We start from the raw sequence: 15,595 nt of genomic DNA on the forward strand, positions 1-15,595 counted from the left end.
AATGGCCTTTGGATTAAAATTCCTCCTAAAGCTGCAGTCATTCCTGTTGCATGCCCACCTTCCTTTTCCCTACAAACTTTTTTCCTTCCACTTAACTTTCCTTTAATTTGCTTGGATGAAGCGCTCTGTGAACCACCAGCTTCTTTAGCAGACGAAAAGTAACTGAAATTGCAGTTTTAACTCTCTGTGTAGCTTCACTTTTTTAAATTGAATTACTTAAAAAAATGAGCTCTACAATAGTATCTGAATTTATTAAGCTGCCCGTGCAAACACTATTTATTTTGACCCATTTTGTAGTTCCAAGGGTTGCGCATCCGAGCCGACGGACTACAAAACGTACTGGCCAGTTATAATGACGCATTTCCTCTTTGTCCCACTCCCCATTTACACACATCTAACAACGCTGTCTCTTCGCCGTGCTCTCTCTCTCTCTCCCTCACATACACACACACACAGCACACCGTCCGGAGCCACTTGGAAATCTCTCTCAACGTGCAGGATATCTCGGTGCTAAGCAGCGGGACTGCAGGCTGTCCGGCTGCTGGTTTATGTGCGTCTTGTCGCTTGAAATGCCCCAGCAGCGCATCTGAAGGTAGGTGTATACTCCAATCCTGTAATCGGCTTATTGTGGAGCCCATCTCCCCCGCAGATCTGGGTGACCTCCTCTCTTTATAATATTCAAGCAGCGTGTATCCCAGCATGCATGTGAGTCTGTGTCAGTGCGTGACTGTCCCGCTTTACGCTATGGCTATTTTTTTCCCTTCCAATTCTGCTGTTAATTCTCATATGAAACAACTTGTTCGCTGTCTTCATTTTTTTTTTTTTTGGGGGGGGGGTTTCGTTTGGTTTTTTGCGGGGAGTTTGCAAAGCTACGGCGCTGCTCCAGCTGAGGCTCCAGCTGAGGCTCGCCTGGTGAGTTTGCGGGCATTTTAATCTCACAATTCTCCTGAAGCCGCAGCTCTCCAGCCTGCGAACTGCGGCGGGTGTGCGGGACTCGGGAGTCGTGGAGAGTTCACGGAAAGCCTGGTAACGTGAATTACACCACACTGGCCAGAGAGAATCCAGCCTCCGCCATGTTTCCATGTCAGTCAAAGCTTCCATTAAATGCCAAAGGCAACTGTTTCTAACTTTTTTTTTTTTTTTTTTTTTGGTTTGTTTAATTTTTAACCCCACAGCTTATTTGAACTGGCGACCCACGCAAAGCGCATTTCTCCTTTGCTTAGCGTCGCACTTTATTGAACTTGTCGGGACGCGCCTGTATTCTGCAGCGCCACACGCATCTCTTCAGTCCGGCGTGGGTTCCCACGCTTTGGTTGCGATTCCCCACCAAACTGGCGTCCGTGATTTCACGTCGAGTGTGCCGGAGAGAGCATCGAATGCAACGCGTGGACCTCAACATTATGGGTGAACGCTGATGACGGGAGTCCGTCTGCGTCTCCGCTCGGCTGCCACACCCCTTCATTGAAAGCCGAGCCGCAGATATTCATTCAGCCTTTATTTTATATACAGGTGAATACCTGGGATCTCGTGATGCCTTCAGATGTCATCACGCCACGCCGAGTCCTTGCGTCTGTTTGCATGCATGCGCAAGTTTGTGCGCGCGGATCAATAGGCTCTCATGGCTGCTGTAGTATTACAGCCCAGCGGGTCAATCAGCAGCCAATGAATTTCAGAGTGGCTGTCTGTAGACTGTGAGTCGGCCAGGAGGTAGGCGTGACGGGTCATATGAGATGGGGGATGGGGGGGTTCTGAGTGGTGGGCAACCTGTGTTGTTTGATGTGCAAGTGAGTTTAATGGCCAAAAGTAAATCCTTCCCTGAAGCCCCCTCACCTCTCACACACTCTTCCCCCTCTGAGTGCCTGGACCTTGGCTTGTCAGAAAAAGACACATTGTAGACCTTATAGACTGCGGCTGCTCCACTGTGTATGTAATTCCTCAGGAACCAGTGCTCTCCTAGCTGCTGCCTTACAAATCCCATGGGTATGTCGAACATTAGCCTGAGTGTTTGGATTGGAGGTAAACAGTAAATGGAATAGCAATCTTCTTATTGCAAAGGAACTTCTCAGATGTGATATTGGGTGCATTTCAAGCGAGAAACATTAACACTTTGCAAGCAAATAATAAATTAGACCAGTTATATTTTCACCGTGTTTGGTGCTCATGGCTGCAGGTGTACCTAAATATGTTTAATAAAAAGGTTTATTTATTTTAGTAATTCCACCTAAAAACTGAAGCTCAAATAGATTCAGTACTTAGCAAGTGACATTTTAAGCATTATTATAATCATGGCTCACAGCTAATATAAACACAACATTCAGTTTCTCAAAAAATTAGAATGATCAAAAGGTATTTTTATGAAGCAAATGTTATTCTTTGGCCTACATAATCACAAGTAGACTTCCTCTACAATGAGGGTAAGCCACATCATTGCTACAGACACTTGGTGTTCAGTGTTTCCAAACACCACACCTGTGAGAGGATTTTGTATGAAAAATTTTGGACAGTGGATAGCCTTGCATCCGGAGCCTCCACACACACACACACACACACAAGCACACACACAAGCTAACACCGTCACTTTCCTCATGTTAATCCATTTGAAAATCAAGGTCTTTCAATCCGATGGAAGGAGTCAGACTTTCCTGAATTCCAGTGTGAAGTTTCTATAGTGATTGATAATTTGTGGAGCCAGGTCAAAGTTGGTGCAGCTAATCAACCCGGAATCTTTTGAACACTTCATGCTTTCCTCTAATGACAAGCTTCTGGCAGCTCTTGGCACCCGCTCACTTTAAAAGTCACCAATAACTAGTTTAACGATGATAGTCCACATCAATTTAATCTGGCCGGCAAACTCACCTGACACACAGAGTGTCTGTAGTGTCAAGAGAAAGAAAATGGAAACGAGAGCCAAATGTTCAGATGAAATTAAAGTAATTATTATTATTGTTATTATTACTACTGTAATCTGGACATTACAACAGAGCCACAGGCTGAGTGCATCCATACCACACAGCACTGATCCAGTAACACATGCAAAAGAACCCCAACCAATATTCAAATTGTTGTGAACGTTTCACTCTGATTTTTAATAAATTCTATAACTGAAATAAGTACTGTAAATGTTCTGCTAATTATTTTCATTTATTGAAATGAGCTTTCAGACGAGGATAGCCAAAATGCTTAAACTTTAAGGAAGTGGTGGGGGGAAAAAAAATCTAACTAAAAAAAGAAATGAAGCTATTTCTTCTTAATAAAATAAAGCCATTAGTTTAGATTCATTCGTCCAGTAAGCATGGTGGATCCTGGGGGAGTGAAAAGCATCCATCCTGAATCTGCAGCAGCAAAGAGAACATTCCTGCTGCTCCCCAAAGTGTCCCGTATTAAAAATCTGTCCTTCCAGAATGGGAGCTCCTTGTCTAATGAGGCGAGCCTTTCGCACTTCTGCGCCCATTGCCTCTTTTTCCCTTCCATGAAAATGTCAAGATTTTTTTCCCCCAGAATGCTGTAGTTAAGTCTTACCTTCAGCTGCTGCTGCTGCTCCTGCTTGGTATGCGGCTCCGCCACCGGCGACAGCCCCAAGCATTTATTTAACCGACCAAACTTGCATAACAGCAACAATCAGCAGCCTTCTCATTGCATTTCTTAGTGCACTGACCTTTGGGGGAATGTGTTTATGCATCTGTTCTGCTATTTGATATTCCTGTAACAGAATTATCACCCAATACACCAAACAGAGTAGCTGTTCAGTTACATAGTGCTGAAATCCCTTCAGGAAAGGCACTGCTGGTTAAAGACACCATTTAAAGCATCTTCATTTTTTATAGCATAGAATAAGATTTAGCAGAATCTATATATCTGTTAATGGACAACGAAGAAAGCTTTAAACTATCAGTGACAATCGTTGGTTTTACTACTATCCTTTGGTGGTGAACATTTCAGGTTACTCTACTACACATAGCCAATTTATTGATCTGTGTCTTTGTTCTGCATGAAAACAGGCCTCTGTCATGACCAGTGGCCACCAGGGAAGTAACGAGCATGAACCCATAACGACATTTTAATCACGGTGTGGATCACAGAAGGAGAGAGAGCAAACAGTTTGCTGCAGCTGTGCTCGGTCAGGTAGCCCTGCTGTGCAGTCGGGGGAAAAAAATGGCCGGGCGGGAAATGTCATTATCATCCAGGTCAATCATTGTTGCAGAGCTGTGGTCTGCAAGTACAGCTCGGTTACTACCATTTACCTGCAGGAGATTGCAAATAATGGTGTTGGAAGCACAGTTTGCGATTGGTGTGCCTGCTAGATTTAGATAGATGAAATGCAGTTAGGTTAAATAAAAAGGATGCTTGCAGCAAGTATTTCTTTACAGTAAATTTTTTAACATTTCTAATTTGTATCCGCTAAAACCTGGCCCAATGTTGCTCAAAAATAAGTTTAAAAAAATTATTATTTTTTCCCTCTTTGCTGTGTTCTTTTTCCGTGCAATCTTGAAGCCTGAGACAAATGTTAGGAAATGGTTGCCAGGTTGGTAACTAAGCAAGCTGTGTTTGGTGGCCAAACTTGCCAGATATAATCTGTGTACTGTTCTTTCCTTCCCTTACTTCAGAGAGATTTTTCCAAATCGAATGTTATTATTGTGTTGTACACAAATCGAGAGAAAATGATTACCACTGACATCATACCGAACCACAGCTGTAGTTTATTAGCCATGTTTTATATTGGCTCTTTATCTCAATTTAAAGTCGAAAGTAATATGTTTGTTATTCAGAGAGGAAGACGTTGTTCAGTTGATATTTTTGTGTGGAACAGTTTAGATGAGAGTTGGCTGCTTTGCTAAAGGTTTCATTTATTGGCTTCCTTCCTGGAAAAATAAAATAAAAGACAAGTTGGAAAAGATTCGGCTTCAAGCAACAGAGCTCAGATTCATTTCCACTGAACAGCATGGCACAGGTCGCTGCGGATCGGTACGCCATTTTACGGCACGGTGTAATTAAGAAAGTGTTTCCACCACCAGTTGAGCTCTCACTGGGCAGGTGGGGTGAAACCCAAACGCCTAGCATGTCGACATACTCTTTCTGTCATCCAATCAGTCGACTGTTGTGTGACACCAATCGCTCTACACTAACTTTTCCATGCTATTGTCTTGTAGAACTACAACTGAAGGGGGCCCAGAAATAATGCACTATGGGTGTGAACTGCTTTAATGATGGAAACAGACGGCGTACTGAACTGTACCGACCCATTTTGAATTGAGGCATTGGCGTCCTCCTTATGTTTGATAGGATTATGGAGAAAGAAATGGGCACTTCACCAGTCTCTAAGTTGTACCAGAACACCAAATAGCACACAACTGATGATACAAGCCGGCAAAATGGTTCCTTTCAGAACATGTATAGAATGCATCTTTAATCCTTTTTGCCCTCTGCAGTATCACCTGCAGGACTGAACTGAAAAAAAATATATAAGAGAATCTGTTTTTATCTTGTTTTCTTTGTCTTGACTTTGTCACTGCACAATTTTAAATATGTCAAATTGGCACAAAATTTATTTTGATATTTTGTGTGAATTTTAGAAGGCATAGACTACACTACATTCTAGTTTTGTTTCTAGAGTTTTGTTTGTGGGGCCTGGGTGTTAAAATTCCTCTAAAATGCCATCATTGAGTCACATGGTTGCAAAACTACATCCTTGTTCATAAAACCCTCTACCTCTTTATTTTTTGTGTACTCACTATTCACAGCTAAGCTGAATTTGTCCTTTCATATAACTAGGTAGTTAGAATGACGTGTTCTACCTGTAAAAACCTAAAGGCACACAAATATTTTCACTCCATTCTGCCTTTACAGATCAGATGAAACATGCTTTTTACATTTTATTGGAGGTTTAGTTTTTTGTATAGGTTGACTAATACAGAAAGGTTTCATGATTTCCAACCTACTTTTGTTTTTCACCACTTTATTGAATGTGCTGTGCTGTCTGTGTATGTTAGAGTTTACATCATTAGTGTTTGCGCCTGCTTCCCCTCATGTTGGCTATATATGCATAACCACCCTTTGCTGTTCTCATGCATTTCTGCCAAAATGCAGATATGTAAGGATTGCTGGCTGTCGCATTAACCCCGCCTGACGTTCCAGATGGTTTGCTTCAGAGCCATCTGGGAAGCCCTGTATGGAAACTGTTTACAAAAAATGGCATAATCCAAAAAAAATTACAAGAAATTAGATTAACCATTTGTCTTTTAAAGCATTAAGATACTACCAGGCAGATGTTTTAGGTACAAGCCCATGGTTATATTCCCAATTGTTCTTGTTTTTTTAATTTATAAATTCAGACGTTCTTGGTAAATATGCTGACTATACAATTTGACATATCCCATGTTAATCCAGCTGCTTTACAAGATAAAGATGTTGTTTAATGCTCTTGAGCTAACCAAATGCACCAAAATGAAAAACAAACAAAAAATTTGTTGGAGTGGGAAGCTCCTGCACTACTGTACGAGATTCTGAAGGGTGGTGGATGAATGTGTGGCCTAGTTCAAGTTGGCAATGATGCAGAATTTTACACAGCCAAAAGTTACACGGCCTTGGCTTGTGTAACCTTTGAATATAAAAGTCATGAGATTTTAAGTAGGATTTCTAAAAAGAAAAGAAAAAAAAAGCAAGCACTAATTTGCATTCCTTCATATTAGAACTGCAAGACCTATTTCTCAAAATTAGATTTTTTTTCTTTATCAAACTCTTTATTTCAGAAATATGAATTTGATTTCATTTATTTATCTGCTTAACATGAACATAGTACATTGATGACCCTCTTGAACAACACAAATGTAATTGTACCCAATTACAACTGAGACTGGTTTCTACCATATGATATTAATTAATTTTCAGACTCTAAAAGATTTTCATAAAACTTTAAGGCATAACAAGTTATGAGGCACAGCCACAGAGGCCATAATTTTTTACTTTTTTTGTTTTTACTAGCTTTTTTTTCCCACCTCCCACAAACTTCTCATTTATCCACCTCCCACGCAGTATGTAGAAGTATAAACCAGTAACAATTGCTTGCATGACGGCACACAAATTTTTTTCACTTCTGGCCTTTGCTGATTAGTTGATTTTAAATACTTGGACTAGCTCCAGGACAGAGAGCATGTTGACATCCATTTGTTCAGTCTATATTTAAACATAAAGTACCTCTTTTCTCAAAGCTGAGCAGCCTGTTATTTGAGCAAATTGTACTCTGCAGCATTCTCCATATGAGGCTCATAATGTCTTGCTATGCAGCTCATAGATCCACCAGTTTGCATGACAAATGCCTTTTTGAGCATGTTTCAGTGTTTTGGAACCAAAGAGGTTGCCACAGAACTGAACTGTTGCAAAGATTTTGGGCGTGAGCCAGTAGGATATACAGTATTATGACTCCCAGTAACAGAAAAAATTACTCATGCTTCCTCAAAAATATAAAACATAAAATATATAGATGGATGAATAGATATCTCTATCAACTTAGGAATGTTGATAGTTTTACCCAGCACTGATGTGGACATGGTTTCATGTCCTCAATATTTCCAAACAGCCACATTTATCTGTGTAATAAAGGAGGGATTGTATCTTGGTGTATCAATATTTGACTTCATCAAATCTTGATGCACATTCATAATGATAATTCGACTCTTATTATCGGATTATCTTGATATTAAGAGCAGTATATATTGATATGTTGATAATAGATATATCTATTATCAATTATATTGATAATAATATCTTGATAACAAGAGCAGTTTGCAAGAGCAGTTTGCATTTGAGGCTTTAAACAAGAGCAGTTTGCTCTTGTTATCAAGAGAAAACTGCATTTGCTCTTGATAGGCTTTCCAAACCATCGCTGTCAAAACAAATCCAGGTGCACAGTGAAATATTTAACATTTAACTAGTGGTATTTTGCAGCATCAGCTAACCTTTAGCTGACATACATGCTCAGAAATGGGTTTGTGGCATCTTCAGCTATTACTGGCCTGTGTCTCTGACAGAAATCCCTGCTGCCATGGTTGCTACTACCTCCAGGCTCATGCCTCTTAAGTCACCAGGGCAGAAATGTAACCTAATCAGGTGTCTGTGGCTCTCGGTACATAAGCACACTTCTCTGCAAACAGCGTCCAGATGGCTTTGTGTCCATAGTCATGTGTCCCCAGTTACTATACAACAACCTGTGGTTTTTAGATTTCTCCTGGTGTTGCTTTATAAAATGCTTCAGGTGGGACAGTCTTCTTCGTTCTGGTTGGAGCCATTTGTTCTGGAACGGAACGCCCAGTCGCCACCCGAATGTTACAAGAGAACACCTATTACATTGCAGGGTGGAATCCATAAACTGAGTCAGAAAGTCTGCAGTCAGGAACTGAACCAAGCAGTTATGCTTCCATTAAGTTTAATTTTAGATGGACCTTGTAAATTAATTCAAAAAGCACTTAGGAGTGGCGGTAAAATTAAAAAAAAATGACTTTATAGTGCTTGTAGATTACAGGGTAAAATGAGGAGAACATAGTGTTGGCTAGAATAGCTTTGAAGCAAAAATAAAAATCCAGACATCATATGAAAGAAAATCCCACTCTTCTATTTTAAAGATGAGCTCATTCATGTCCCTCTCCCTGCGGCTTCGGGGGTCCCTCAGCAGCTGGCTGTAACCGAATCTGTGGCAGAAAAGAAATGGTGTTCTAATTACTCAACAGGCTTGTTGACAAATTTCAAACTTTGTGTCACTCATCAAGGTATTTCTGTGTCCGTGACACTGGTTTGTGAAAACCATCCAATGTTGGAATTCCCCAGGAAGTGACTTTGGAGCAGCTCACAGCTTTGTTTAGAAGCTGAAGGACTGGTCATGGTGGGCGTATACTGGAAATGTAACCCGCCCCCTTTTGGCCCTCCTGCAGACTGAAAAAGCTATTCTTGGGCTTTCCATAAGGATAAATTCCTCCTTCAAATGTTTTGCAGCTGACTTGAATGAGGAGTTGCCCTCCTTGGGATAAGGCCACTGTGCTGGCTGAGGGGTTGAGTTTAGCAGAACAGCTTGGACGAAAAATTCTGGAGAAGAGTGATGAGCCTCGGTGAAAGTAAACAGTAAAAATGTTGTGAAGTAGTTGGGTGCATGCACAAGATTTCAGATGTTCATTTTTGTTACTTTGCTGAAGTATAAAGGGGAGCATTTAGTGTCGATATATTAATAAATAAAATTGTGAGTCTTCAGATTAATCGTGTGTTTTTCTTTATATATTTGTTCAGCCCATTTTTCAATCAGCCACTTTTCCAAATCAGTTTGTTGTTCTGAGCCATAATTATAATTGCTAACAGTTTGTATGCTTTTAGTCTATTATGCATGAAGTGGGAAAATATTCAAATACTTAGCTTTTGTTTTCCTCTGTTTTGGGATATTGACAATACCAGCTGTCTCAAATGATATTTCATCACAATGTATTTGAAAAGCAGCACATTCTGCATGTGACAGTTTTTTCATCACACTAATATCACACTGCTTTGTGCTTGGTTTCTGCCAAATAGTGCATTGTTCACGGATAATATGTCCCATAAATATTTGATTGATCTATTGGCCAGCAAAAAACATTTCACCTGTAGTTTTCTTTTTATTTTCTATGGGGTTTATGCTCAGTATCCAACTCACTATGGGTGTGCATGAATCATTGTGCATCTGGATTTTTGCCTTATTAGATATTTTTAAAATGTGCATTTGAGGCTTTAAAATAAGACCTCGCAACTTTCTTCAACTGAACTTATTCCACAGATGTGGGTCGTCGGTAATGATTGGCTTTAAGATATTTCCTTTGTGTATTTGGTTTTCAGTGTTTATGTTACAGTCATATTGACCTGGCTGATTGTGCTTTTCTCTCTGTGTACAAATTCCTGCTGAGTTTTCTATTTTTAACATGGCTTCAGAGTGCAAAGTGCAGACAAATAAAGTGCCATTGGCCATTTGTAACCAAACTCTAAAGGTTGAGCTTTATTTTAAACATCTCTGGTGATTTTTTTTTTGTCCCAAGGGATGGATTTTGCCCACAGCAAGCAAACTTTTATTTATTTTTTTTCTTGCAGTTTTGGGATGGCTGTGCCTCACTTTGCAACCCTCTCAAGCCAATCTAACCTGACACTGCAGAACTCTGTGCATGGATGGTCCCAGAAATAGCCCTTTAAGTGGCTGTTAATGTTCGAGTATTACACAATCATGCTGTCAGTGCTCCGTGCCCTTGGCCTGAAACCTTTCTGTCTGCAGGAGTCCAGCCTGCGATCCCCCTTTCCCTGCAGCTCTCTGGTGCTGCTCTGTAAGGTTGCTGAGTTTGAATAAAGCTATATAAGGGAATCCTCTCTTTGTTTATTAGTTAAGAGGAGAGTACATGGGAGGGCTGCCAGGCCCTCGAAGTAGAAAAATTGGGACGGAGAGAGAGAGAAGAGGACCAAACACCACTCAAATAGTGTACTCTGCAATGTGGAGCTGTAAACATCACTCCTTTTTTAAGGCAGTAAAATTATTGTGGCAGCTGGTCTGTATTACTTCTGGGAAGCCCAGTGTTAATAAAGTGACTGAAAATAGCCATTCCTTGGGCATACATGCAGTTGGATACAATGATGCTGTCATTACATTAGCTGCATATCAGTCTTTCATAAATTAAAACTTATTCAACTGAGCAGGGAATTGCTGGTGTTATTGCTAGAGTTTCCAGCTTTGGTTGGGCCAAACAACAGCAGATGTAAGACTCAGACTTCTGGTTTTAATGGATGTGTTTAAATGGTTGTATATGAACAGTCAATGGCTTTGTCTTTTCTCAGGTAGAAGGTTATGCTGTGTTCTGTGATGGGTCCTTGTTACCATCTTTGCCTTTATCTTTCTAGTAGCTTATGTTATAAAGCTCAACCTTCTTGTTTTTGCTTTTCTTTTGATCTATTATTCAAGAAATATCCATCATAAGTATCCAATGTTTGAGAACAGTAGCATATCCAAAAGTCTGTGTTTTCTGCGTTGGCAGAATAAAATAATGACACTGACGGCCATGGTTCTGAGTTTAAAGTTGGTATGCATTTCATATCGACTTGTCTGTGGGGTAGCTTGTTCTCCAGCTGGCAAAGAGACAAATGCAGCATTGTCAGATCCCTCTGTCTAGATGGACTCAGGCATTTTGTCTTTCGGAGTGCGGAGAGAATGCCAGCCTTGTCCTGAGTCTGCTGACTTATCTTCTCTTTGCAGAGCACAGCTCCAGGAAAATTATTAAGGAGAAGGGAGCACTCTTACACCCTTTTAACAATGATTGAATAATTTTGAAGATCATACCTTCTTCTAGGTTTGACGTTTCTGGTAGGTTTCTGACGATAATGTCTGTGCAGAAAGTCTGTCTGGGTTTTTATTTGGCATCACACTCTGTGAGGATTGTTGATTCAAATGCTTGTTCACATGAGAAATGCAGCATTTGATCTCTTTCCTCTTATACCAAGTGCAGCTTGGTCCCTGAATAGGGTTCCTGCTGTGCTGCCAAACATTTTGTATTTAATTTTCTTTTTTTTTTTTAGTTTTCACACAGCTGTGAGAGCAGGTGAATGCAACTTAGCAACCAACCTGGCATTGCAGTGTGTTTCGAGCTGCCAAGCATTCCATAGCTTTCTCTCTCTGCTGGGATTTATAGCAACAGCCTGTGTTTACCTAAGGAGGACATTCACTCATTTTCATTTTTTTTTAAACAGCAAAGGTTTGGGCTACAAAGTTCATCCTTTGATAAATTAACGAAACACCTTAAAAATTATTTTGAACGTTAAGGTCAACATTGCCATGTGTCCGTTCTAGTATTTAAATTTAATTTACTTAACAGACATATTTTATGAAAGGCCAACACAAAATGGAGCTTAGCTGAAGTGGATCGAACATAAAACATTGTTATGAGTAGAAATGTGAAAAGTGTGGAGAGGATTTGCATTCAGATATCTGAGTCAATTCACTACAGAACCAATTTCCACTTCAGTTGCAGTTTTTACTCTTTTTCTGTTTCATTTAGGTCTCTAACTGGGTCATTCTGTGTGGGGACGGTAGTCGTATAATTCTTCAGTCATACATCCAGTGTTTTGCATAGGCTATACAGCTGAATTGACCAAAAACGCCCCATTGTACATGTTTGATGTCTCCCATGTGGAGTGTGGAAAATCTTTTAAATGGGTAAAAATGGTTTTAAATTTCACAATGGCTTCTTTCTCGCCACTCTTCAACACAGACTGTGCATCGCAAGAAGTTTCTCCAGAACTACCATTGTTGGGTTTGGAGTTTCTCATCTTTCCCTTTGCAACATTCCATAAATCCTAAAACTTCTCAGGAAAAGCAAAGCCTGAAGAGCTCCAGGATTTACTTGTAGACGGTAGCACCAACTTCGGAGTTGATAAAACACAGTGAACCGACGTGAGGACATAAAATGACTCTTGAAGACATTAGACTGTGGAAACTTCATAGTCCTGGATGATATTGGCCTGGATTATGTGCCACTCATCTTTCCCTTCATACTCACCGAGCTTGATTTCGAAATAAAACACAATATTTACTTTCTTCTGGAAAGCAGACAATTAACCACTGAGGAACATCCTGTTCATTAATATTCAGGTGGAGCAGCATGGGAATAAATAGTCTCAGGTCACTGTGTCACCCTTTGGCTATCAAGTGGCCAAAAATCTACTTATCTGATAGTCTGCATATCACCTGAAATACCAGGTTACCATTAGATAAATACAGAGGAGCATTTAGAAGATGAAAGCAGAGACACTGATAGATCAGTCTCTTTGTGGCTGATGACGACTTGGAACCCGGTGATATGTGACCATGTTGTTAAATGCAGTTGTGAAGAATAAATATGACCAATAAATGACTTTCATCAAATGTGTAAGCACAAACTTCCTAAAGGTTTTAAAATACTTCAGAGTAAAGAAATGAGCCATATTGTAGCATATCTTTTTACAGAGCATGAACTCAATTCAGAGTTCTGCTTGACTTTCTTCCCCTCTGTCTCTCTTTGGTGCGTTTGTGGTATTTTTGCTGAAAGATAAGCTGTCCTGAAATCAGCCCCAGTCTGCTGACCGAGCAGGAAACGGTAGCGGTTCTCCCTCCCAGTACCCCTCCAGTCTGTCTCTCCACTCACTAAGCCAAAGCTTGTTCGCTTTTCTCTTTCTCTTGCCTCCGTTATCTCGCCTTCACTCAATTTCTCTTGCCCCTATCTCTGTTTCAACACCCCGCCCACTTCTCCCATCAAAACCTCCCCAGCGGCTGGCGAGCGTGTCACCACCTGGGCTGCGATCCATTCACAGGGATGAAGTGGCACCGGTAGAGCTCACTGGTGCTGTAAATCAGCCGACACGTCCAAGAAAATTGATAAAAAGCGCCACATACCGTAGATGAATGTATTTGTCATGCTGCTGGTGTGATATTTGGAACCTCTATATAATCTAGTTTGCCTGAGTTTAAAAATAACACTTCCGGTGCATGAATTGTGATAATAAAAAATGGGTTTCCATTCCAACATGGAAGAGTGCATTTTGATAAAGAATGAGTCAAAATTGGATAAAAAGCTTGCTGGGAGGTAATTTTAATCACATAAATAAAACAATTTAATAATTTAATAGCATTTTTTAAGCTACAGTGCCTTGCATAAAGGTTTTTCTTAAGGGTATCCCAAAAAATAAACAATAAAAAAAACATCCCCTATACAAATTTATGACAGTTTTGTTTATTTGCTCATCTCTTTCCGCTTCATTATTATGCACTAATTTGTGCTGGTTTATAACAATAAATCCCAAAGTGTTGTTTTGAAGCTTGCAGTTGAAAGATGATAACACAATTTGAGCTCAACATGAAAATGTTTGCCAGCTGCTAAAACGTTGACTTACCAACAGGAATGTTGGTAAGTAGCTAAATTAACTTCGAACTGGACGTTATATCATTTGACTCTAAAAGTATTTGCACCAGCTTGTTGTCCTGTCCTCCCCCCCCCCTCTAAACAATGCAGTCTATTTAATGCGCATGAGGTGAGCTGGGAGTGGCTCCTGTCTGCTCCTGACAATGGACCTGACATGTAAGGGGGCTAGGCTTTTACTGCAGACTGCTGTGGAAAAAACAGGCTTGAAGTAACTGAATTGTTCCTTCCACAATAGACAGCCAGAGCCCTGTATGGTCGCTTACCTCCTGTGTCATGCTTTTGTTCTCCTTTCATGTCCCAGAGCCTCTGAACAGAACCGTTCTTCTTTTTTAATTGGTTTCCCTGCCTGTTGGTCACCTTACACACCTAAGATTCTGATCACGTCTACCTGCTCTGGAATTACTGTGGCCCATTTTGGACTTTTGGAACGTGTCACGCTTCGAATGGCCTTCATCTGTCATAAAATCTTTACAACAAAGGCAGCTAATGAGAAGGATGATTAAAATATATGTTGGCCCATATTTCTCCCGACTCCTTTTCGAGTGCCAACACAGCTGGAGGTTCAGAGGCACGGCGCTAAAGGCCTGCTCACAGCTGTCCACTCATGGAGTGGATTATGAGACGCTCATATCCGTACGGCTCAGATGCAAAAGACAGATTAGGCCAGCAGCTCAAGAAGAGGGTTGGTCCCTCCTAATCTGCAGAGCTGCCAGCGCTGAGACACGACTTTTAAAATTGGGCTTTGATGATTTATTGCGCCGTGGCAAAGATGAATTCTCTCCAGTGGCTGCCTGCACTGTTTTCTGCTTTTCTGGGTCGTTTGTCAGGATGGGTTTCAGGGTGAGGACATGCACTAAACAGAATGAGAGGTAACTCATTATGCTGCTCGATATGAAGCAGTATCCCTGTTTATGCCATTTTTGTTCTTGTTTGGCCTTATCAGTACCACCGGCAATTCAAGAGCACAGTTAGTCGGACGCTTTTCGCTTCAGTTAACGTTATTATTGCATTCTGCTTTAATTAATGGACAGAATCTCAATTCCAGCACTAATTGAGGAAAAAACTATTATGCTCTATCTACTTAAATGCTATATCTGGACTGAGCTGGTGTATTCTTTGACTTACTACCAAGGATGGTCTAATATAAAATGTAGCCGTTTTGGAATATCGTATACTTGCAAAGTTTTGGTCTTTATAGGGAAACAAAAGCATAATTAAGCTGATTTTGGTCAATTAGTCTATTTGCTCAGGCAGTTCGTCTCTATGTGGCTCCTCTATAGCTACACAATGCGTAGCTTGAAAACTGTACTTTTAAAACATGATGATCCTAATTTAGCTTCTTCCCTCAGGGGAAATTGTAGGCTTCTATAAGCCATCTGATTTTAGTGCAGCTACAAGTGGGGGTGGGGCAGTGGATTGTTACCTTTTGGTCTGCAGAGTCAAATCTCTGGAATTTTTCTCACAGGATAAATTGCCAGCACTTATCCTGATCAGGAGTTTCAGCCAAAACACTAAAAGAGAAGCAATAATTATGTTCTTTAACTCCAGAAAAATACATTCTCAAAACGAGCTCTAATAAAAATACAAATATTTATGAATTGTAACAATTTACGCACTGGTTTGACCAGTGTTGATGGACATCTGAGAGCCTTCAG

At 40.5% G+C, this 15,595-nt stretch overlaps 1 protein-coding gene across 1 annotated transcript in view; it reads left to right on the forward strand.

Annotated features, from left to right (window-relative positions):
- The first annotated feature begins 362 nt into the window (after positions 1 to 362).
- The window catches only part of tln2a (talin 2a), a 78,362-nt gene continuing 63,129 nt past the window's right edge, over positions 363 to 15,595 (forward strand). Inside the window, exon 1 of the mRNA XM_055036480.1 lies at positions 363 to 592. The gene's annotated coding sequence lies outside the window, so the exon portion shown is untranslated. The remainder of the gene's footprint in view (positions 593 to 15,595) is intronic.

The sequence above is a fragment of the Poeciliopsis prolifica genome, unplaced genomic scaffold (assembly GCF_027474105.1).
Source record: "Poeciliopsis prolifica strain line A6 unplaced genomic scaffold, Auburn_PproV2 SCAFFOLD011, whole genome shotgun sequence".
NCBI classification, from domain to species: domain Eukaryota; kingdom Metazoa; phylum Chordata; class Actinopteri; order Cyprinodontiformes; family Poeciliidae; genus Poeciliopsis; species Poeciliopsis prolifica.